This window comes from Canis lupus, chromosome 8 (genome assembly GCF_003254725.2).
Source record: "Canis lupus dingo isolate Sandy chromosome 8, ASM325472v2, whole genome shotgun sequence".
Classification (NCBI taxonomy): Eukaryota; Metazoa; Chordata; class Mammalia; order Carnivora; family Canidae; genus Canis; species Canis lupus.
This window is the reverse complement of record NC_064250.1, coordinates 64,280,760-64,305,049: the sequence shown is the minus strand read 5'-3', so window position 1 is coordinate 64,305,049 and position 24,290 is coordinate 64,280,760. Positions and strand designations below refer to the sequence as shown.

General features: G+C 50.1%; 1 protein-coding gene across 7 annotated transcripts in view; it reads left to right on the top strand.

Moving 5' to 3' along the window:
• The window catches only part of CLMN (calmin), a 115,345-nt gene that overhangs the window by 27,040 nt on the left and 64,015 nt on the right, over positions 1 to 24,290 (top strand). The window lies entirely within an intron of this gene.

Below are 24,290 nucleotides of genomic sequence, written 5' to 3'. Positions count from 1 at the left end.
ATGTACTATATGCCAGATGCTGTTCTAGGTGCCGGAACACCAGGTGGGCAGGGCGGATAAGACCTCAGGGCCCTGAATGCCCCACATCCTGGTGTGGGAGATAGGCCATAAACAAGTGCACAGGTAATCCAAATCTGGATGTTTGAGGTGCTTGGAGGAAAATCAAGAGGGGCAAAGGGAAGAGAAAGTGTTGGGTGAGGGGAGAGGGGAGTGTGGGAGTCAGATAGTGGGCCTTCCACGGGTGTCCACATTCTTATCCCCGGGACCTGCAAACATGTGGCTTTACCTGGAACAAGAGCCTCCACGGATGTGGTTAAGGATCTTAAATGAGGGGATGATCCTGCATTATCTGAGTGGCCCCATGAGGCCCCAAGGGTCCTTGCAAGTGAAAGAGGGCGGCAAGAGGCCGGAGCTAGTGACATAGCTCGAGAAAGGCTTGACTGACTGTCGCTGGCTTTACAGATGGAAGGAGCCCGCGAGCCAAGGGGTGTGGGTGGCCCCCTAAAAGCTGGAAATAGAAAATGGCTTTGCCCCAGTACATCCCAAAAGAATAGAGCCTTGGTTTTGGCCCCATAGGACTCATTTCAGACTTCTGACCGCTGGAACTGTAAGAGAACTTGTGTTGCATTCAGCGCTTTGTTATAGCAGCAACGGGAAACTTCTACAGTTTCATCTCTTTATGCTCAGAGGGAGCCTCTGAAGAGATGAACAATGAGACGTAGCAGCTACACAAAGCTTTTTAGTGAAAAGGACCTTGGAGAGAGGAACGAGCAAGTGCAAACATCCTAGGGCAAGGATTTGTTTGCGGGTCACTCCTCTGTCATGGCCAGCTGTCACTTTCAGTGACCTGGTCCTTTGGGCCACACGAGAAGCTGACCTTTGCCCCGCCAGGCCTCTCCTCTCTTTGTCTTTGCTCGCGTCTTCCCCTCTTCCCTGAGTGCTCCTTCAGCCCAGCAAACTCCTACACATTCAAAGAGGCCCAGCCCGGTGTCGCTTCCGAGAAGCCTCTCCTGATAGAACCCACGATTCCTCCCCCGGTGGTTCCCGGCTCTGCCCAGGGTCCCCCGGTCACTTGTTTGCACTTGTTTGTGGGTCACCTCCGCTGGGCTGTTTCTGGGGGGTAAAAGCTCTTAGTCCCCCACCCGTCTTCAGCACCTGACGGAGGTGCGGCGTTCGCTGAGATCGCTCTGACCCCAGAAGGGATCGTAGCCTCCTGCCCGGCGTCTCCAGCCACAGCCTCCTACGTTAGACTGAGCTAACCGGCTTGTGAGCCTTGCGGCCTGAGCATACTTCCCACCCCCACCGTGTCATGTCCTCCACCCTTCTGTGGGGACCAAATGGATTGAGCTTGTCACAGGCCTTTAGATCAGTCGGGAGCCCAGCAGGGAGACTCATAGAAGTGAGTCCAGCGTTGGAAGAAGGGCTGTTTCAGAGGCGGGGGCAGGAGGAGGGCCCCTGTGGGGAACGTGCAAGCACCTGGGGGTGGGGGACTCACAGCAGCGGGGAGCTGTTGAGGGCACGGAGAGGGTTGGAACCTGAGGAACCCCAGAAAGCCACAGCTCAGCGAGGGCCCCCCAGCAGGAACTATGGGCCGAGGTGGATGAGTGGAGCCCAGGCCAGAAGCACAGCTGGGGAGGTGAGGGTGGCGGCCGTGGGATCAGTCGTCTGCCCCTGCCCTGCCCAGCTGTCCTGCCAGCATCGCCCACTGGCGGCACCCGGCAGGCGGGCGGCCAGAGGACCAGGGTGACCCGGGAAGCAGCCTGTGGAAGAATCAGCCTCCCGGATGGGGGATGAGTGGGTGGGAGGCAACGTGCAAGTGGAGACCGAGCCGTACGGGGACTTACGTTCTCCTCCTCCATGGGCACTTGAACGTGTCTTTCTGCGTGTGTTTATAGACCGTGGGGTAACTTAACAAGGTCATACTGCTCAGAAGGGACAGGCGAGGGAGAGCTGGGATGGGGACGCGGGTCGGCCTCCAGGGTCTCTCCTTCCATCTGGTCAGCTTGTGTCAACTTCCCATAGGTCCCTAAGCGCTGGCTGTGTGCGCGTCCTAGGCCATGCAGGCCAGACAAGCACCTGGCTCTTCTTCCAGAAACATCCTGGGTTGTTTTTTGTTTTTTTGTTTTTTTAAGATTTTATTTATTTATTCATGCAAGACACAGAGAGAGGGGCAGAGACACAGGCAGAGGGAGAAGCAGGCGCCATGCAGGGAGCCTGATGTGGGACTTGATCCCGGGACCCCAGGATCACACCCTGGGCCGAAGGCAGAAGTTCAGCCCCTGAGCCACCCAGGTGCCCCTCTCTGATTGAGTTTTTTGATTAATACCCACTTCCCCGTGGCAAACGGGCCACGCACCTTGCTTATCATTGTAGCCTCATCCAGGGCCTGGAGCATAGTAAGTGCTTAGCAGATCCCTCTAGAATTCACTTTCGGTTGACTTTTGGTTCTTCAGCCGGGAGGCTGACCACTCTCCTGGCTGTTTGGGGAGGGGGTTGCTAGGAGGGGTGCGTCCCCTCCTCCCCTTCAGCACCCACCCCCTCTATTCTTAGGGCAGGTGTGGACAGCACCTGCTTCCTCCGTCTGTGGCTGACCCCCCTCCCCAGCAGGGCTGGGACTGGCTCCTTCCCTGTTGGCTTTCTGCAAGCTTTCGCTGCAGCATTAGGGGAGAGACTAAAGAGGGAAAGGGGCTTCCCCCCCCCCCCGCCTTTTTTTTTCTTTTCCACTGTCTCCTTTCTCACCATTTCCAACACCAGGTTTCTCGAGACCGTAGGTTTGTCTCATGGCCCTAGGGAGGGAGGGAGCGGCCTGGAGCCCGCTCAGCCTCTCAGGGAAAAGCTCAGCCAGGGGATTTGTTGTTGCCACGGATTTATTTATTCATTTCACAAACCAGACGAGGCCACGTTGGAGGCAGTGCACCAGCTTGGCTCTGCCCTTGTGCGCTGGCGCTGGGGTTTCTATGGCTTCCTCCGGCCCTCAAGGTCAGGCACCCAGAATCCCCTGGAAACTGCTCCTGGCCTTGGGTGCAAAGAGGCCGGTGAAGACTGGAGCCTGGTAGGCTTCCCAGGAGGGCTTCAGAAACGTATATGCTTATTTGATTTGATTTAAAAACAAATTAGAGACATCGCGGGAGTATAGGGTGGGGGTAGGCAAGGAAAGCAAGCTATCTTCCAGCCCTTTCTCTGTGACATCATTATTGTCGTTTTATGTATTTATTTGAATCGTCTCTCAAATACATTTATTTTTGTCCTCACAGCCACGAAAGGCTACGTGCAAAACTGCGTTCTGCTCTGTGTCACTCACCTACCCCATTTTCCTGCTCCGTGCTTGCTCCTGTCGGATCAGTTCGATGGCTGGTTGGGGGCGATGGGGTTGAATTAGCCAAGCCCTTGGAGACGCACGGACTACACAGGGACTCCGGGCCTCCTGTCCCCACGCCCCTGCTGGTGTCCTGTGCTCCCACAGGCCTGTCCTTTCCCAGCCTTATCTCGCCCTCCCAAGCTTGCTTGTGTTAATAATCCTTGACGATGTCTCGCCAGCTCCCAGCAGATCCTGGCTCCTGGGAGAGCTGGTGTTTTCAGTGGGGGGCACGAACTCGGTGACCACACCCGCCCTGCCCTGCCACCAGCCTGAGAATCCAGGGAGCAGGTGCAGAGGGTCCTCCCTACCCCTCGAGAGGGCAGAAGCGGGGAGCTGTTCTCACGCTCTTGACCTGAAGCTATTTAAAGTCAAGGGCACAGGCTCCCAGGAAGGAAAATCAATGTGTAGGGCTATGGCTCCGACTGCCCAGGGGTCGGGGTGGGCGGGGTCCTGGGAAGGCAGGCCTCCTCGCATTACTGGTCTTTGTGTTGTTGTTATTTAAACCATTCTGGGGAAGGTTATGAAATCTCTGGAGCCTTGTAAAAATAGCATGCTTTCCGGTTTTAAAAGTAGTCCTTGTACCCTGGATAAAATATGGAAAAATACCTAAAATATAAAGATCTTTGAAAACAAATATCATCCCAAATGGCACCACGCAGAGATGGCTACCATTAGTGTTTTGATATATTTGCTCTTCGGGCTTTCTTTTCTGTAAAATGCATTGATGGCTTTAATTTAAATGCCATTTAAATTTTTTTAATTTAATTTAAATTAAATGTCATTACACGCTGCGTTCTGGACCTGCAGTCTGGTGCCAAAGTCACTGCTTAGTGATCGTAGGGCCTAGTGGTGTTGAACTAATGTTGTTTGCTCTCTGTGCCTCCACCGCTTCACCTGTGAAATGGGCCTGTGTTTGGTCCTTCCTCACAGGCTGGCGGCAGGGCTCAGCGAAGTCCTGTGACTACACGTCCAGCCGTGGGGACTCAGTGACCTCGAGATAAATGCTCCTAGCCACCCGTAGCGATTTCAGCCAATTGTACATATAATTTTGGACGCTTCTTTTTTATTCTGTATTATGCTCTTAGAGTTTTCCCGGGTCTGAAATGTCGGGTGAACATTATTCTGTGGCTACAGTAGAATCATGATGTCTTTAGCCACCGTTTGCAATTCGGTTCTCTGCTTTTTCACTCCTTCCTATGCGTCCTGTGATGGTGAATCTCCTTGCACGCTGGTTCTCACCCCCATTTCTGATGATCTTTTAGGACAGACACGGAGATGTAGACATACTGGGTCACAGGCTATGAGAATTGATTTCTGGGGCCCCAGACAGAGATCAGATTGCTTTTCAGAAGGGTGATAGCACTCCGTGTCCCCCCCCCCACGCCTGATTTGTTGGGGCCTCCCTCCCCCTCCCTCGCCCGGCATTCTGGTTGGGTTGATGTTTATTTGCAAAAGCCATCGGTCCTGGCCATGCCTGTCACCAGGAGCCTCTGGGGGCGAGAGGCGGCTACTCTGGCCAGTGACATTTCCAGGGAGGATGTGGGTGGCCGGGTTTTGTGTTTTTGGCGTAGGCAGCCCGCAGTCCCGGTTGTCAGGCAGCTCTGAGAAGGGCAGGAGCTGTAGCATGCAGATCGGTGTGGGCGGGAGGAGGAATCTGTTTACGGAGCCATCGCTAGGCTGCTGGGCCCCCATTTAACACGGTCCTGTAGCAGGTGGTTTCCTGGACGGCGAGCCACGCCCCAGACGGACAGGAAAGCGCCACACCTCCCGCTCAGCTTGGGGACGTTTGGTCAGTAACCAGGGACACCTCCGCCCCTCCTGTTCTGCTGCGGTCAGCTAAAGCCTTCTCCACGGCGCTCTCTCTCTTGTCCTCGTTCTTTTGGGGAGGAAGAAATTCGGAATTCGACTCCAGCTCAGAGTCTAGCAGGTGCCTAGGAGGGTGTTAATACTGAGGATGCTAACCGCAGCGTCCGTAGCTGGTAGTTCAGAGAGCCACGCTCTTGCCAGGCACGGACTCATGTGACTTGGGCTGCATCCAGGGAGGCTCCTGCCTTGTTTCTTTTTTTTTTTTTTTAAGATTTTATTTATTCATTCATGAGAGACACAGAGAGAAGGTAGAGACATAGGCAGGCTCCTTGCAGAGATCGCGATGCGGGACTCGATCCCAGAACTCCGGAATCACACCCTGGGTCAAAGGCAGACGCTCAACTGCTGAGCCACCCAGGCAGCCCTCCCGCCTTGTTTCTCGGCACCCTGCTCCTGGGCCTGGGGGGAGAAGGGGCTCCTCCCACCGCAGACTCTCCCATTTTCACGCGTTTCTTAGCTCCTGCATGTTTTATTTTATTATGATTTTTTTTTTAATTTGGAAAAGCAACATGTTTATTTGGGAGCAAAACCCTTTTTTAGTGAAGTGCATAAAATTCACCATGTTAAACTGTACCAGTCAGGGGCACCTGGGTGGCTCAGTCAGTTGAGCGTCCAACTCTTGGTTTTGACTCAGGCCGTGATCTCAGGGTCCTGGGATCGAGCCCCCGTGTTGGGTTCTGTGCTCAGCGTGGAGTCTGCTTGGATATTCTCTTTATCTCTCTCTCTCTCTCTCTCTCGCTGCCTCTCCCCCTGCTCATGCTTTCTCTCTCTCTTTCTCAAATAAATGAATCTTTAAAGTACACAAACCAGTGGCATTTAGCATGTTTACATTGTTGTCCATCTATATCACCTCTCTCATGTTCCAAAACATTCTCATCACCCTCAAAGAAGATCCCCTTGCCCAATAGTAGTTTCTACCCATGCCTGCCCCAACCCCAATCCCAGTAACCATTCATATTTTCTATCTGTTCTGGATACTTCATATAGATGGAATCATACAATATGTGGCCTTTGTGTCTGGCTTTTTTCATTTTGCATGATACTGTCTGGTTTTTGTCCATGCTGTCATATGGGTCAGCACTTCATTCCTTTTTTATGGACAGATGACGTTCTGTGACGTGGCTATCACCTTTCCCCTCTGGATCCTTCCGCCTCACTGTCTGGGACTTAGTATTTCAGGGTGAATTGCAGACCTTGCACCAGTTCATCCATAAATATTTTAGTATGTTTCTTAAAGAGATAAGGACTCTTGAAAAAGCGTGGCCACGACACCATGGATGACAGTGTCTGCATATCACCAAACAGACAGAGGAAGAAGCTTTTCAGCCTGGCCCTTGGCCCCCAGGCCTGCCTCGTCTTCTCTCCTCCTCCTCCCACGGATCAGAGATCTCGAGAAGACTTCATCACGTGGTCCCACGTGGATCGATTGCTAGCGGCTGTCTGGAGTGCGCAGCACAAGAGGGTTTTGAGGTCAAATCCGGGATCAGTGGGAAAAGCGTGCCGTGGTTCATTAGCGGTGCCTGCCTTGGGCGTGGATAGAGCCTATGCCTTAGCCACAGATCCCGGAGATTGTCTCCCATTTACCCAGGGACCCAGTCACCCATGTGCCCTCTCTGACAATCCACCTGCCCCCAGGCCCGCACCCCACATCTTGTCCTGTTTAATACCAGGCTCCAACGTACGCTCCTCTGAAAGACCTTCTCAGTTCATCCAGTCATTGTTAACCTTTTCCTCCGTTGGACTTCATGGGTCCTGTCTTACGTCTCCAGAGGGGGGAAGGCATGTTCCCCTGTTCACTCAGTGGTTACCAGGCCCTGTGTCAACAGCACAGAAGAAGCGGTACTGTTTCCCCGAAACCCCAGCATTCAGATGTGGGTCCTGCCTTCCCGGGCTGATTCATTCTCCACCCCCCCCCCACACACACACTTGAATTTCATGCTCTCATTTCCTGAGAAACTTCTTGAGAGGATTCAGTGACCTGAAGGAGTGATTCTTTTTTTTTTTTTTTTTTTTAGATTTTATTTATTTATTCATGAGAGACACAGAGAGAGAGGTAGAGACACACACAGAGGAGAAGCAGGCTCCTTGCGGGGAGCCCAATGCGGGACTCGATCCAGGGACCCCAGGATCATGACCTGAGCCCAAGGATGACGCTCAACCACTGAGCCACCCACGTGTCCCTGAAGGAGTGATTCTCATGGGTATAATTTCAGGCACCCATTAAGGATGGGGAGTTTTAGGGTTTAATATTCCACCCAGCACAAAACTCCGAAAGCCATGGCATCCTGCAATAGAAGACAGCCCCGGAGTTGAAGCCTCAAGATTTGCTCTGGCTCAGCTCCGCTCTGTGATCTTGGGGTGGGGTGGGGGGTCATTCTTCCTCCCCTGGTCCTGGTGTCATCCTGTGTACACAAAGGCTGTGGGCTCCGTGGTGGGTGATCCCTCGGCCAGCCCTGCCTGTGACCACTCCACTCCTGCTCCAGCAAAGAACAGGCTAGACCTGCTGAGGAGAGGGCTTTACGCAGAGAGGAAGCGGAGAGGTTGTTGGAAGTTGCCCCGGTTGCGCCCCTCAAGGCGCTGTTCTGGCCTCCCGTACGTCTGGCCGCCCCTACTCAGGACTGTAAAGCTGCCGGTGCCCAGGTGGGAAATGCCTTGGAAGTCGGGGCCTTGACTCTGCCCCTGGGGTGGGATCTTGCCTGGTGCCAGCATACTGGACTCAGCTGCCCATTGGAGCCTGCCCCCCCTTAGTCCCTGCTGCCTTGCAGTCAACTCTGAACAAATCATCAGCTCTTTCCTCAGATCTGACCCCTCCTGCCTCACTCCTAGCTCCTGACCTTGCTCAAGCCCCCAACACTCATGTCTGGATTCATCGTACTTCCTAAATAGCCCCCGTTCCTGTCTCCTCTCCATATGCTGCTGCCAGGGTGACGTTCGTAAGCATTAAGTCTGAATCTGGCCATTTCCCATGGTTCTCTAAAAAGTCCAAATCTCAGTACAAGGAAAACCATTCAAGATCTGATTTTTGCCTTCTACCCCTCCTCTGCTCCTGCAGAACCAAACTGGTTTGTGCTTTTTTTGCACATACTGTTTCCTGGAGATTCTCTTCTCCAGCAGCTGTGCCTGGTGAACTCCTATTCATCCTTCAGAACCCAGTTCACATATTGTCACCTCCCATACAGCTGGTGCTCTGAGGAAAGTTCCTAACCATGCATGATCGGGGAGGGACACACAGCCAAGTCCAAAAGGCGTGGCCCACAGCAGGTGAGAATGGAGCCATTCTTTGGCAAATTGGGGTTGGTGGAGCAGGTGCCTACCGCTTCTCTGTCTCCCTTCATCTGCCAGTGTTGGGTGGCCCGTCTCTGTGCCAGAATAGCACGTTGTCACAAAGGATCATGGGAGATTGCAAGTCAGGTTTTCTAAAACTTGCTTCCAACTTTCCCTACGTAGATGGCATTGAATGGGACCATCTGAATCTCAAGCCAAGGAGTGTTGTCGTAGCAGATTACAAGAAATGTCAGAACTGCTTCCCAGTGATCGACTTGATTCTGGCTCTGTGGACTAGTAGATCACACCTGTGGAAGCATGAAGCACCTGGCACCTTATTTCCCTCCAGGCCTGATGGAGCACCTCTGAGCAGAGACCACTTTGCTTTTGCAAGCCCAAGGGATCCCTGCATACAGAGGTGTCCTACTGATGCTGGCAGTGCCACGCTGCCCCAGAACTTTGTCCAGGGAAGTACCTACATATCCATAGTGCCACCAGGCATCACCTCCTCAGGGAGCCTTCCTTGATTCCCCCAGTCAAGGGGGTTAGGAGCTTACCACCACCAGAGCTTGTAGCTGGGCTTCTTCGCCTCTAGACCACGAGCTCCTGGAGGGCAAGGATGGTGCGTTTTCATCCTATTATTTCCTGTGTCTAACACAGTGCTGTGCACAGAGGTAGTACTCAGGGTTTGTTGAATGAATGAGTGAATGGTCACTCACTGATCCTTCTGGATTTAGGGGAGACCCATCTGGGTCCTCTGCCATCTGAGTCCCCCACCCCATCTGACTCTCCTCTGCCAACCTGCTTCTCTGGATTTTGCCCTCATTTCCGTATTTCGGTCTTTCCTTTGTTTCTCTTCTCTTGATTAGCCTGACCTTCTCTAGGCCCGGCCTGAACAGCTGTTCCACAGGGTCTGCTGCTTTGTATTTGAAACATCAGAAGGGAAATAAGCGTGTCTACGAAGGTTTCCATCAAGAGGAGTTTGTTTGAATCATTAAGAGATAAGCTTTCGTTATCTAGAACCTTCTCTGTCCCAGTGACCGCTTCAATGAAGTGCCATTCCTTGAGATGATTCAAAGGGGGTCGCAGATGGGCCGTGAGCTTGCATCTAAATCTTTCCTCCTGATGTGTTTGCGTTGCCAGAATGTAAATTAATCAGGAGCCTGATAGCTCCACTTGGTTATTCTTCTTTGGCCTGGCCTCGGTCCCTGTCTGTAAGATGTTCACGGTGGCATGGGACGGGGAGAGGCTTCTGGGCATTTGGCAAAGGCTTCTTGGCACAGTCCATTTTATTCTGAGGCCACCTTGGATGCCTGCCCAGATAGCCAGCCCATGGTTATAGGGGCTTGCTCCGCCAGGAAGGGAACAAAGGGTCCCAGTAGCAGGGGCCTTGGCGCTGTGACAAGCCGCTCCCTCCTGTGTTCCCATATTCCTGGCACCAGAAGAACCTGTTCAGGACCCTGGTGTAGGTTCCCCCACCAACTTCCACCTGCCAGGACGGGATGGTAAAATTGACCCCCCAGAACTTTTCTTAGAGCTCCTATGCTTTTTGCCACTTGTTCACATGGGGCTTCAGACAAGGGCTGCACGTTGTATTTGGTTGCTCTGTCTTCAAGATCTTTTTAAGTTAGAGGTGCTTTGTGGTGGGGGGAGGAGGGCTTGGAAATTCTCGAAGGGTCTCTGGGGATGGGGTCACTTCCCTGTCTCGCCCAAACTCCTGGAGCTTCTCCTTTCTGTCTGTACTTCCACCTTTCTTGACAAACAGTTCCTTACTCCTCTATTTATTTTATTGTGTCCTAAACGTCCCCTCAGTGCTTGTGGTCTGAGCTAATCACAAGGATGTAGAGGTGAGTCTCACCAAAAAAACCTATATGAGGAGCCTGGTATCTGTCAGAGTCTGTTCAGGGGTGTGTGTGATCACACAAATCTGGTGTTCCTTGTTTCCCTCGGGTCTTTACCCGAATGTTACCTTCTTAGTAAGGCCCTCCCTAGACAGTGTACGTTTGTATGTATTTTTAAAGATTTTACCCATTTATTCACGAGAGACAGAGAAGCAGGTTCCCCATGGGGAGCCCGATGTGGGGCTCCCTGCAGAGAGCCTGCTTCTCCCTCTGCCTGTGTCTCTGCCTGTGTCTCTGTATCTCTCATGAATAAATAAGTAAAATCTTTTTTAAAAACCAGGGTTTCTCGACTTCAGTGCTGTGGACGTGATGGCTGGGGGATTCCGTGTCATTGTGGGGGCTGCCCCATGCATCTGTAGGATGCTGAGCAGCCTTCCTGGCTTGTGCCCTCTGGATGCCAGTAGCACCCTCCCCTCAATTGTGACCATCAAAAACACGTCTAGGAATTCCCAAATATCCCCTGGGAGCAATATCGGCTCAGATTGAGAACTAATTTATTTATTTATTTTTTACATATTTTTTTTTAATTGGAGTTCAATTTGCCAACATATGGCATAACACCCAGTGCTCATCCCATCAAGTGCCCCCTCAGTGCCCATCACCCACTCACAAGAACTCATTTAAATATAAATTGGGGAAAATAAAAATCACCCATTGGCCACCCATTTCCACCCCTTGCCCTTCCTCCACCCATAATCTCCATCCCCCTTCCCGATTTAAAAAATATTTTCTCTTTAGCAACCTTATTCCCTCCTAACAGAGTAGACATTTTACATATTTATGCTATGGATTGTTGGCTTCTCCATACCAGGCTTGACGTGTCATGCGTCTGGGATTTTTGTCTATCTCGTCTGTAAGTTAGTTACCCATCTTTATGGTCTCCTGGACCACTGTCTGGCCCGTAAGAGGGATCGTAAATGTTGAACCAACAAGGGACTGTTCAGTGATCCTGCAGGACACACACAGAAGGAAGCAGGCGGTCAGAGTGTCCCCTCCGAGGAGCCACACGAGGCTGGAGCCTTCCTTCTGAGGCAGCATGCTGAGTGTGCCCAGCTCCTTGGCGGCTCAGGACACGCTTCCCTCCCAGGCAGTGGCCAGGACTATGTGCCTGAGGAGCCCTGGAAGTGCTGGGCAGGGGTGAGTGTGCTGCCACCACGTGATGACACAGTGACCGCTAATCACGAGGCCATGAGTGCAAGGTGTGGGTGGAGGTGGCAATTAAAATACCAGCTGACTTCATGGTTCTGGGCATGCCACATAGTTCTGGGAAGTTTGTGAGGTACAGTTGGTGCAGCATGGGGCCTGATGGGGCAAAAGAAAGAAAACAGACATTGCCAAGCAGATCAGAGGCAAGAAAGGCCAGAGGAGGGAGGGAGAGCTCTGGGTGTGCAGGGGACGAAAAATGATAGTAGTTGGGAAATAGAAGAATCGTAATGAAGGATAAATGGTGGGCAAGCCAGAGCCCAAATGATGACACCCAGAGACAGGGGGCAAGGCTCTTCCTCGCCTTGGTCTGCCACAAACACACAGAGAAGGGGTAACACAGCTACAGCGGGTGGAGGGTTCCTGGTTGGACAGCTCAGATCCGAGGGAGCCAGCGTCATCTATGATGTTTCGGGAGTATCCTATAGTGGCCGATTGTAGGACCGGCTCTGGCAAACAGTGAGGACTTGAGAGATTGTTAGCTGTTTTATTGCTATTGACCTAAGGTGTGTAGTCGGAGGGGGAGATGGGGTAGGTGAGGGCGGAGGCAGGATGTGTAGGACCACAGGTCAAATACACGGGCACTTTCCCTGCCCTGCTTCCCCACCCCCCGGTGGCGGGCTGAGACATTCAAGGCCATGACCCTCCCCAGATGCTCCCATGGGCGTAGGGCGCACAGGACAAGGGTGATTGTCACCGACCTGTCACAGAAACCCCTGAGCCTCTCGGGGCTGTTCTTTCTGACCACCCCTCATTGCATTGGGAGTATTACTTATTTAGGGGTGAACCAACCTCAGATCGGGGTGTCAGGCCCCCATCAGATGACAAAGCCGGCCACGGGCAGCAACTAGTTACAGGTGAACTGTAGTCTCATAAATGCCGCTGCCTCCCCCTCGCTGATAAGCACATGGCCCGACACCAGATGAGGGATCCTCCCACGTAGGGGTGAGTAATGGATGAGCCCGCCCAGATGTCCACAGGGTCTGAACGTCCTCTGGGGCTTTCCACAGGCTGGTCCCTCTCTCTGGAATGTTCTTCTCACTACCCTCTGCAAGGCTGACTTCTCCCCACCCTTCAGGGTCCAGTCCATTGGAGTATGCTAAATTGGGGGCAGGTGGCATGGGTATACATGCATTTGTTTATAAAAGTCTAAAATATTTCCGGAAGAAATCACACATGGCACGACTAAATTATTTGCTTTGGGGAAAGGCAATTGACTGGCTGGAGAGAGGGAGCTCACCTTTTATTTATTTATTTATTTATTTATTTATTTATTTATTTATTTTTATTTTTTGGGAGCTCACCTTTTATGATCTTATTATTATTTATTATTTTATTATTCACTTTTGTTATACATTTTGAATTTTGAGCCAAGTGAATGTGTATTCAAATTTACATTAAAATAATGGAAGGTTTTCAATACTTTGGCCCTAGGGTTTTATCCCTGGAGCCCTATGAACAATGTACAGTTATTTTATTGATTAGTTAGTTTGAGTTTGGGTTTTCATCTCTCCCTCTAGAATATGAACCCCGCACGGGCAGGGCTGTGTCTGCCTGGTTCTTCAGAATCGGGGTCAGGGCTGGGCACGCAGCCTGATGGAGCCGTTTGGTAAATTGAGGAAGAATGAACTGATGCAGGACGTATGGCTGGTGATTGTAGCAGTGAACTTGAATCTCTATCCACCAGACTCTTTGAATGCTGCCCCAGACATCAAGGAGCATCAAGGTCACACAGACATCTGATGAGTTTAGTGCTGAAATGCCTGAGTTTCCTGGCCCCCTAGCACAGGGCCTGGCACATAGTAGGTGGGCAGGACAGCTCTGTTGAATGATGCATGGATGGCTGATTGTTGTTCCTAGACCCCCACTGAGGTTGGGGGTTATGTGTTCCAGCAGCTGGCGTTACGTTAACACCTCCCCATTTCCCTAGAGTGGCCTCCTCCTCCCTCCTGCCGCTTCACTACCAGTGGGCTGAGTACCTCACTCTACCCAAGGATGATCCCTGTTTGACATTGTGGCATTTTCCTTCCCATGCCTTTTTCCATTCAAATATTTATGTTTTTCTTTAAAAGAAGACAGGGTTAGTGCTTATCAGCAAGAGAAGAGATAAAAAAAATCATGCTTTAGTTGAAATAATACATGGTAATAATTTTTTAAAAGACCACAGTATTGGGACTCCTGGGTGGCTCAGTGGTTAAGTGTCTGCCTTCAGCTCAGGTCGTGACCCCAGGGTCCTGGGATCGAGTCCCGCATCGGGCTCCCTACATGGAGCCTGCTTCTCCCTCTGCCTGTGTCCTTGCCTCTCTGTGTGTCTCTCATGAATAAATAAAATCTTAAAAAAAAAAGACCACAGTATTGATACACACAATAACATGGATGAATATAGAAAACATTAATGGAGCAATAAAAAAAAAGACACAGAGATGATGTATTATGTGATTTCATGTATATGAAGTTCCAGAACAAGCAAATTTAATCTATGGTGATGAATGTCACAATCATACCTACCTTTGTGGCCAGGGCTAGGTGGATATGGACGGAGAAGGGACACAGGAGAGCTCTCTGGGTCATAGAAATATTCTGTATTCTTGGTCTGGGTGGTGGTTATACAGATATATACATGTGTTAAAATTCGTGAGGCTCTCTATACACTTAGCTTTTGCATGTTTTATTATGCCAAATTATGCCTCAGTTGGCAGAAATTAAGAAGAGGTTTGTGTCCTGTTCCTGTTCTGTTCCCTGATACTTGCTCTCAGCTTTTGAAACAGTCCGCTGTGCTGTAGATCTGCAGCATGATTTTAGTGGCTGCATAGCATTCCGTTGCGTGGGTGTCATTTGTATCTTCAGACCAGCTTTGTTCCTAAGTAGAATATCCTTTTGAAATGATGTAAGAGAAGGGAGGGGGTGCCCGGTATCTGTGGTATTGTCCTTGTGCTTCTCAGGGATGTGGTCTCTGCAGACAGGACAGGAGAACACGGCTATTGTGCTGGGATTCAATGTTCAGAGTAATTTAGCTCATCAGGAATCACATAAAAATGCAACAGGTGTCTTCAAAATGAAAAACTTTTGTGCTCCAAAGGACACCATCAAGAGAGCAAAAAGACAACCCAGGGAATAGAGAAGATATTTGCAACTCCTCTAACTCAACAATAAAAACACAAATAACCCAGTTTTAAAAATGGGCAAAGGATTTAAATAGCCAGTTCTCCAAAGAAGATGTACAAATGGTCAATAAGCACATGGAAAGATGCTCAGTATCATTAGTTATTAGGGAAACGGTTGAGAAACCACAGTGAAATACCACATCACACCCACTAGATGGCTAAAATTAAAAAAAAAAAAAAAAAAAAAAAAGACAGTAGCAAGTGTTGGCAAGAATGTGGAGAGATTGGAGCCCTCATACACTGCCAGTGGGAATGTAGAATGGTGCAGCTGCTTTAGAAAACAATCTGGCAGCTCCTCAAAATTTCAGTTACCATAAAAATCCAGCAGTTCCACTCCTCGGCATCTACCCAAAAGACGTGAAAGCATACATCTGCACGAAACTTGCACATGCATGTTCACAGCAGCTTAGCAGAATTACTCAAGACATAAAAACAACCCAGATGTCCATCAGCTGACCGGTGGGTAAACAACATGGTGTCCATGGGATATTACTCAGTGCCGAAAGGGAATGAAGCATGGTTCAAGGTACAGCATGGATGAGCCTTGAAAACACTATGTTGAATGAACGAAGCAAATCACAAAAGGCCACCTGTTAAGACTCCATTGATAGGAGATGTCCTAAATCAAGAGAGAGAGTATATTAGTGTCTGCCTGGGGCTGGCTGGGGAGGTGGGGGTTGAGGGGTGATTGCTAATGAGTGTAGAATTTCTTTTGTTGCATATTCTAAAATTAGATTGTGATGTTTGCAGGACTCCATGTGCACACTAAAAACCACTGACCTCTACTTTAAATAGATAATGGCATAGGAATTATATTTTTAAAAAATGAGTAAGGCACTTAGCAGATATGAGGAATTAATTTTTTTATTAAAAACATTGAATTAGATGATGATGGTGGGAAGATGGTCAGTAAAGATAGTGACGTCTGGACTGTGGCTTGGCAAAGAGATGTGGCATGTCACATTGGGGAGGGTCCCAGGGATGACCTGCCTCCTGGGCTCAGCCCTCCCTGTGCTGGATGTGTGACCCTGTCCAAGTCATCCTACATTTTTGGGTTTTGTTTACTTACATTAAATGGAAACCTGTGTTAACTGCTGTAACAGTTAAACCTACACACTGCAGTGGTTTAACATAGCAAAAGCTAAAAGTTGATTATTTTTATTTCTGAAGTATAATCAACGTTCAGTGTGAAATTAGTTTCAGGTGTACAACCTACTGATTTGACAGTCCTGTGCATTCTGTAGGGCTCAGCACTATAAATGTAGCTGCCATCTGTCACCATGCAACCTTATTACGTTATTGACCATATTCCCTATGCTGTACATCCCCGTGACTTATTTATTTTATAACTGGAAACTTGTCCTTCTAAATCCCTTTTATCTATTTCTCCCATCCCCCCAACCACCTCCCCTCTGGCAACCACCGTTTTATTTGCTGTAATTAAGAGTCTGTTTGGTTTTATTCATTTTGTTTTTTAGATCCCATAAATAGGTGAAATCATAAGGTATTTGTCTTTGTCTGATTTCACTTAGTGTAATACCCTCTAGGTTCACTCATGTCACAAACGGTAAGATTGCATTCTTTTTTATGGTATAATATTCCATCGTATGAATAGCCCACATCTTCTTTATCCATTCCTCTTTGTGGACAATTGGGCTGCTTCCATATCTTGGCTATCATAAATAATGCTCAGTAAACATGAGGGTGCATAGATCTTTTTGGGTTTTTTTTTAAAGATTTTATTTATTTATTCATGAGAGACACAGAGAGAGGCAGAGACACAGGCAGAGGGAGAAGCAGGCTCCTCGCAGGGAATCTGATGTGGGACTCGATCCCAGGACCCTGGGACCATGCCCTGAGCTGAAGGCAGACGCTCAACCACTGAGCCACCCAGGTGTCCTGCATATATCTTTTTAAATTAGTGTTTTTGTTTTCTTTCCAATACTCAGTAGTGGAATTACTAGATCGTATGGTATTCCTATTTTTAATTTTTTTGAGAAGCCTCCATACTGTTTTCCACAGTAGCTGTACCAATTTGCATTCCCGCCAACAGTGCAAGAGAGTTCCTTTTTTTCCACATCCCTGCCAGTGCTTATTATTCCTTGTCTTTTTGATGCTAGTCATTCTGACAGGTGCGATGTATCATTGTGGTTTTGATTTGCATTTCTCTGATTAGTGATGTGGAACATCTTTTCATGAGTCTGTTTGCTGTCTGCATGTCTTTGGGAAAATGTTCAGATCTTCTGCCCATTTTTAATCAGATAGTTTATTTTGTCTGGTGTGCAGTTGTAGAAGTTCTTTATATATTTTGGCTACTAATCCCTTGTCAGGTATATCACTTGCAGATATCTCCTCTTGTTCACTGGGCTGCCATTGCAGAAGTTAATTTCTTACTCATGCACAGTCCACCTTATAACTGTGCATGGGATGAGAGAGAACAGGGGAGGGTGTTATGGCCAAGCTGGAAGTGACACACATCCTTCCACCCCATCCCGTTGACCAGAACTCTATGACATTGACCCTATCTTGATATAGGGGCCTGGAGATACAGTTGCCCCCTGGGAATGTCTCCACACTTTGGAGGGAAGCATGGACCTTCTTGGGCAGGCGGCTGGGCTCATGGATCCAGGAGGGGAGCCTGGCAGAGGCTCAGGTTGATGGGACCTTTTGACCAGTCAAGAGGCCATATTATTATTCAGTTGGACCATGAGAAGAAGCCCTTTGGTGAATTGGAAATCAAGAAATGAACACAAAGCACTCTAGCCTTAATCATGTGTCATGAGCTGGGATAAAGCCTTCTGGGTCCTGAGGGTCAGACCATCTGACCCCCTTTCAGATCTACCAATCAGAGGGGAAGCATGTTTTTACAAGAACACCTATAGAGTGCCGAACCACAGGCCTGGAGCAGCTGACGGGCTCCCCCTTCAATCTGGTCTACAGCTGAGGCCTAGATGTGACTGTCCCATGCAGGACTCTGGTGTTTCATGTGCCAGCGGCAGCTTCGCCCATGGCCTGCGTGTGAGATGCGTTCCACAGGGAGTTGGCTGCTCGCCCCTTGGAGCTGCCAAGAGGCTTGTGTTGTGAGGTGGTTGCTATAGAGAAAATCTGATTATATTCAAAATCAAAGTCATTAAACCAGAATGTTCTTTTTCCTCTAGGCTAGAGGATGTCACAGGGAGGCCCTTCCTCCTTCTGCCTACCCCAGGCTATTGGAAGGTGTATGTTCAATAGTGTGTGTCTGAGCAGGAAAAGAATGCCTTGTTCTTTTGTGATCCCAGCCAGCAGCTTGAAGTATGATTCACTGAGAGGTGAAAATGAGATGCGGTGATTGCAAATTATTGCAGATTGGAGGTCTGATACATAGGTAGTGTATCTCCTCCCCTATTCATACCTGTGTGTCTTAGTCAGGGTTTTCCAGAGCAAAAAGAACCAACAGGGCATGTATAGAGAGACAGATTTATTTTAAAGAATTGACTAACACGATTATGGAGACAGGTCAGTCCAAATTTGCAGCATAGCCTGGCAGGCCAGACACCAGGAAAGAGCTGCAGGTCAAGTCCTGAGGCCGTCTGCTGGCCCAATCCCTTCCTGCTCAGAGGGGCTCACTTCTTATTCTAGTAAGGCCTTCAACTGATCGAGTGAGGCCCAAACACACCATGAAAAGTAATCTGCTTCCCTCAGTCTATTAATTTAAATATTAATCTCATCCAGAAAACTACTTTCACAGAAAACAATCCAGAATAACCTGTGACTAGGGTGCATGGCCTAATCAACTCAGCAATAAAATTACCCATCACGCTGTGTTTAATCCAGACATGCACACAGAAGCGGCAGGTTGACCTGCAGAATGCATGGGTGCTGGGAAGCCAGGGTGTGAATCTTTCCAGCCGAATTTTCTAGGGATGTGACTTGAACCTCTCTAAGCCTCTGTAAAAGTACCAGCCATTTATGGGGCCTGAGCGTGGTGGATTCGTGATTCTTCCCAAGTTTAAAGACAGGGCATTTGGGGATGCCTGGGTGGCTCAGGGTGTGATCCCAGGGTTCCAGGATCGAGTCCCACATGGGGCTCCCTGCATGGAGCCTGCTTCCCCCTCTGCCTGTGTCTCTGCCTCTCTCTCTGTCTCTTTGTCTGTGTATCTCTCATGAATAAATAAATGAAGTCTTTAAAAAAAAAATAAAGACAGGGCATTTGAAGGGAACTGTCCTAATGCCAGACTGCTTGGAGTGGAAGAGTGGGGTGTGGAGGCCAGCTCTGGCCCAGGGGTCCCAGACCTCCCACCACCACGCATCAACCTGGGTGAGGATTGGTTAAGTATGATGCAGGCGTGTGCGTAGACCACCAAACACAAGACTGGCATCTGCCCAGCTCAGTCATTAACAGGTTTCTTTGCCAAAGGGCCCCATTAGGAATGGTGGACTTGCCATCTAGGGCCAGGTGATGATGGTGACAAGGACAGTGACAACCCACCTTCGCCAGGCATTTGCCTGAGCCCTTCATGACATGAGCTCACTTAGTTGTCACAGCAGCCCCATGAGGTGGGCACAGCGATTCCCCCCATTTTCCAGGAGATCAAGGCTCAGCTTAGGTGTCTGCTTCGAGTCTCCTCCTTCACCCGCACAGCCACCTCACCGCCCGTCGGGCTCCGTCAACTCGGGCTGCTCCGACGCACTCCTACGGACTGGCTGGTGAACAACAGAAATCCATTTCCCCTGGTGCTGGATGCCGGAAGGCTATGATCACAGTGTCTGGTGAGGGCTCGCTCCTGTTTCATAGACGGTGCCTTCTCGCTGTGTCTTCATGAGGAAGCTCTCTGGGCGCCCCATTTTTAAGAGTTTATTTATTTATTCACGAGAGACACAGAGAGAGAGGCAGAGACCCAGGCGAGGGAGAAGCGGGCTTCCTGCGAGGAGCCTGGTGCAGGACTCGATCCTGGAACCAAGTTGGAATCACAACTTGAGCCAAAGGCAGACACTCAGCTGCAGAGCCACCCAGGTGCCCCTCTGGGACCCCTTTCTCTAAGGGCATTGATCCCATTCATGAGGAGTCCACACTTATGACCTAATCATCCCCCAAGGCCTCACCTCCTAAAACCATCACTTTAGGGGTTAGGTTTCAATATATGAATTCTGGGGAGATACAAACATTGGTTCCTAACACTGGTACCACCCCCCACCCAGCCACCCAACGAGGATATGCAGTTACTCTATGGGATCTGTGATCCCATTGCAAATACATGCTGTGGCTTCGATGCTGAATTCTGACTTTGGGGTGAAGAGAGCAGATCTCCCGGCCTCCTCTTTCTGGGTCGCACCACAGCCCTTTCTCTGGATATGTGTGGCAGCACCATCCTCCCATCCGTATCTGGGTCATGCAGTCCTGCCAGGTACCTGGTCCCAAGGAGCCACATGTCCACTGCCAGCAGCGGAGCCCGGGATGGCACCCACTGCATGGTGATTAAGGGCCGGGTTTGCTTTCCACCTCCCAGAAGGGCCAACTGTGTGTCCCAGGGCCTATTCCCAGACTTCCTAGGCCCGATCTCATCTGGATAAAGAGGCTAAAGAGTAGCACCCACCTCGAACTTAGCAAGATTGGATAAAGTACTATCACAGTGCCTGCCTGGCGCACAGCAATAGCTCAAGAAATGGTATCTATCTTTTTAAAAGATTTTATTTACTTATCCATGAGACACACACAGAGAGAGGCCGAGACGCAGGCAGAGGGAGAAGCAGGCTCCATGCAGGGAGCCCAATGCGGGACTTGATCCCAAGACCCGGGATCACAACCTGAGCCAAAGGCAGACGCTCAATCACTGAGGCACCCAGGCGTCCCTGGTATCTATTTTTATTAGGCATTTAATAAATACCAAGTGGATATCTCTTGGCTGACACGCTGCTCGTTCTAGATTATTTTTCAGGCCATAGCTTGCTGAGCTGTCCTCTGGTCACTGAAATGTATTTGTCTTTTATGGAGGGAGGTGGGGTTGGCTTTCCGGTGAGCAGAACAGCTAGAGAAAAGCTCCGTGTTCAGTAGCCAGGCCAAAAACTGGGTTAAGCACGGGGCACGTTCAGGGCCCTGAGAAAAGTCATCTTCCAGAGAGGCCCCCCAGAACCTGACTGAGAATGGCTTTCATGCCTTTGAACAGGTGACGACTCTTGATTGCAGGCACCCCACGCGACTCAGGGAGACACGTGCAGAGTGCATATTGACTTCCTGGGGTGTCTGGGGACACAGACTGGCCCAGCCAGTATCTATTTTTTTTTTTAAGATGTTATTTATTTATTCATGAGAGACACACAGAGAGAGGCAGAGACACAGGCAGAGGGAGAAGCAGGCTCCCTGTGGGGAGCCTGATGCAGGACTCAATCCCAGGACCCGAAAATCACGACCTGAGCTGAAGGCAGATGCTCAACCAGTGAGCTACCCAGGTGTCCCCATCTAGGCTTTTGATGCTGGTTCTCCTGAGCCATAAGCTGAACATAATACTCAGAGGAGAAACTCCCAGAAAAGGCATCTGGGAGAGGAAGCAGGTTGTCAGGATTCATTCCTTCTTTGAATGATGTTGATGGGTGCCCTCCGAGGCCAGGGCAGTGATGGCTTCCGGGTCCTTGCTGCAGGTGGGGGGGGGCAGTGGGGATCCTCACAGACCTTCATGGGGAGCACACCTGTAGGCGGCCACGGATGCCCAGAGTTGGAAGAGCCACCCTGCCTAACAGCCACCGTGTGCTTTGCCTGGTCCCTCTGCAGAGACACGGGGCTTGGGGACCTTGGTGACTCAAACTTTTGAGAACGTAAAAAGGGGATGCTGTTAATTCTAGTCGACACTCCTTAGCCACTTGTCTCATCTTTGCAGTTCACACACTCACTACAATTATTTGTAACCCTAAAATCAATAGTTGTGGCGCTTTCCTGGTCCCTTGCAGATACGCAACCAGTGGCACGTGGCCCCAGTTGAGTCAGAGCAAAGTGACAGTGTGTCTTCTTGTTTCAGCTCTCATCCCGTAAACAAGTGTCCTTTTCGGGGTCCAGTCAATGCCACATTTTCAGCATTTTTGTGCTTTCTGTTGGTGATCTGGCTGTTTAAAATGCGCCCCCCCCCCCTGCTAAAGCGCAAGAAGGCTGTGACCTACCTTACGGAAAAAAATGCTTGCATTACATAAGCTTTGTCTCGGCCAGAGTTATGGTGCTGTTGGTCAGGAGTTCAGTGTTAATGAGTCCCCAATATCCAGTTGACCCTTGAGCAACACAGGAGTTGGGGGGCTCATGCCTCCTGCAGTCAAAATCCCAGTGTAACTTTGGGCTCCTCCTCCCTGCCCCTGCAACTTAATTACTAATAGCCTGCCGCTAATGGGAAGCCTTATCAGCAACCTAAACAGTTGATTAACACGTATATTGTATGTTATATGTATCCGATGCTATTATCTTATAATAAAATAAGCTGGAGAGAAGAAAAATGTCGTTCAGCAAATTATAAGGAAGAGAAAATACCCTTTCAGTACTGTACTGGATTTACTGGAAAAAAAAAATCTGCGCATAAATAGATTCCTACAGTTCAAACCCGTGTTGTTCAAGAGTCCACTCTATGCTAACTAAGGTGTCTTCAGACAGAAATACACCTGAAACCAGGTATGGATTGATTGGTCAACAAAAATGTCGCGGCCCGGTGTTTGCAGGAAACTAATCCTGCATTTCTCCTGCAGCAATAATAGTTCATATATAACTATTAATAATAGTTCAGTATTTGCTAAGTCAGTGTTCGTGGTGACTTTCTAGAGCATAACGGCCCTGAATAATGAGAACCAACTGTATTTTCTTTGGTCAGTAGGGATAAACTGGATCATGTAATCAATCACTCAAGACCGATGCAAAGCCACCTCCTCCAGGAAGCCTCCCATGGTCTCTCTAGCCTCTAGCCTCAAGATCTTTCCCCTAGCTTCTTTCGCCCCCAATATGCGTATCATTGATTTAGCACATGACCGACTGCAAGATACTAGTCATTATCCCCACACGTTTATCTTACTGTGTGACAATAGCATGAGCTCCCTGAAGGCTGGGAATGTGTTCTTTATAAATCTTTGGACCGGACTCGTAGTAGGCAATATGATGAGTGTTTGATTCTTTCCACAAATATTTGAGTCATTCATTTGATTTCTCTGTTCGATTCCTTCTTTTAATGAATGACTACATGCAGGACTGAGGGAAGGAAGGAAGGAAGGAAGGAAGGAAGGAAGGAAGGAAGGAAGGAAGGAAGGAAAGAGGGAGGGAGGCCAAGTGCCAGGTACCCATGGGATGAGGAAGCCGTTAGTGACAGAATTTTGGGTGCTGCAGTAGTGGGGAGCAGAAAGGAGGCGCCTGCAGGGTGGGCATCCAGGGAGATTGGACAGCTGGGTGGAGGAGTGCAGGGAGGGTGTTCCAGGCAGCAGGAACAAGCACCTGCAAGGGTCCAGAGCCATGGCAAGCAGATGTGTTAGGAGCTGCAAGGATGTGCAGCAGCGAAGGGGACACGGTCCAGGGTGGGAGTGGGGAGCCAAAAGGATGGGTGCAGCTGAACAAGCAGTGGGGCCAGGGCCGGGGGCCATGTATTTGCACAGGGGTGGCCCTGAGTGACAAGAAGCCTTTGAGGGGTTTAGGTCCTCGGTGGTTTGCAGTCAGACATGATTCCTTTGTCCTTAATTAGCTTGACAGCACATGTGGGTACCGAGCCGGGTTACCTGTGCTGTGCAGACAGGTGGGAGGGCTCAGAGGCATAAGGCAGCCTGGGGGGCTCTCACCTTGGGGGGCTCTCACCCAGGAGGGGGGCGAGACGCACACCTCTTTCCCAGCCCCTCCAGTGAGGCATTACAAACAGGATCCCCAAACAGATCAAGATCTTGGTTTTCTGGCCCGCTCCCAGCGGCTCCGTGGGAACCACAGCCATCTCGCTTCCTCTGAAATGTTTCTTGAAACCCCAGGGGGGCCGGGGCCGAGGTGGGGGCGGGGTGTCCTTCCCTGTCCTTGTGGAGTTCGTTTCTGGCACCTGCCAGGCTTTTCCATGCAGCGTTTCCTCCCTGCCCCGGGCCTGAGGTCAGGCCTGGGCAGGGGAGCCGGTGGATGGCCAGGGTCCAGCCTGCACTTGAGCTCTCCGGCTCCCAGCCAGACACACACACACACACACACACACACACCCTCCTCATCTCTCCCCCTGCTGCCTGCAGGAGGTGCTCCCTGAGTGTGGCTCCCTCTCCTTTACAGCTCGCCCTCCTGGCTCCTCCGGCCTCTGGCCCCCCCCACAGCCCCTGAACACACACATCACAGCCCACACACACCCCCTACACCCCACAAGTACTACACACCTCCCCACACACCCCACATACCCTCCATATACTACACACACACACACACACACACACACACACACACGAGATGCATTCTATTCCCTGTGAGTACCAGCCCCCACATGCTCCCTTCTCCTCAGAGATATTTCCTATCAGGACTTTCTTTTCCGAGGCTCACTGTGTTTATGGGGTGGCCTAAGGGTTCTGGCCAGTACCTGTTAA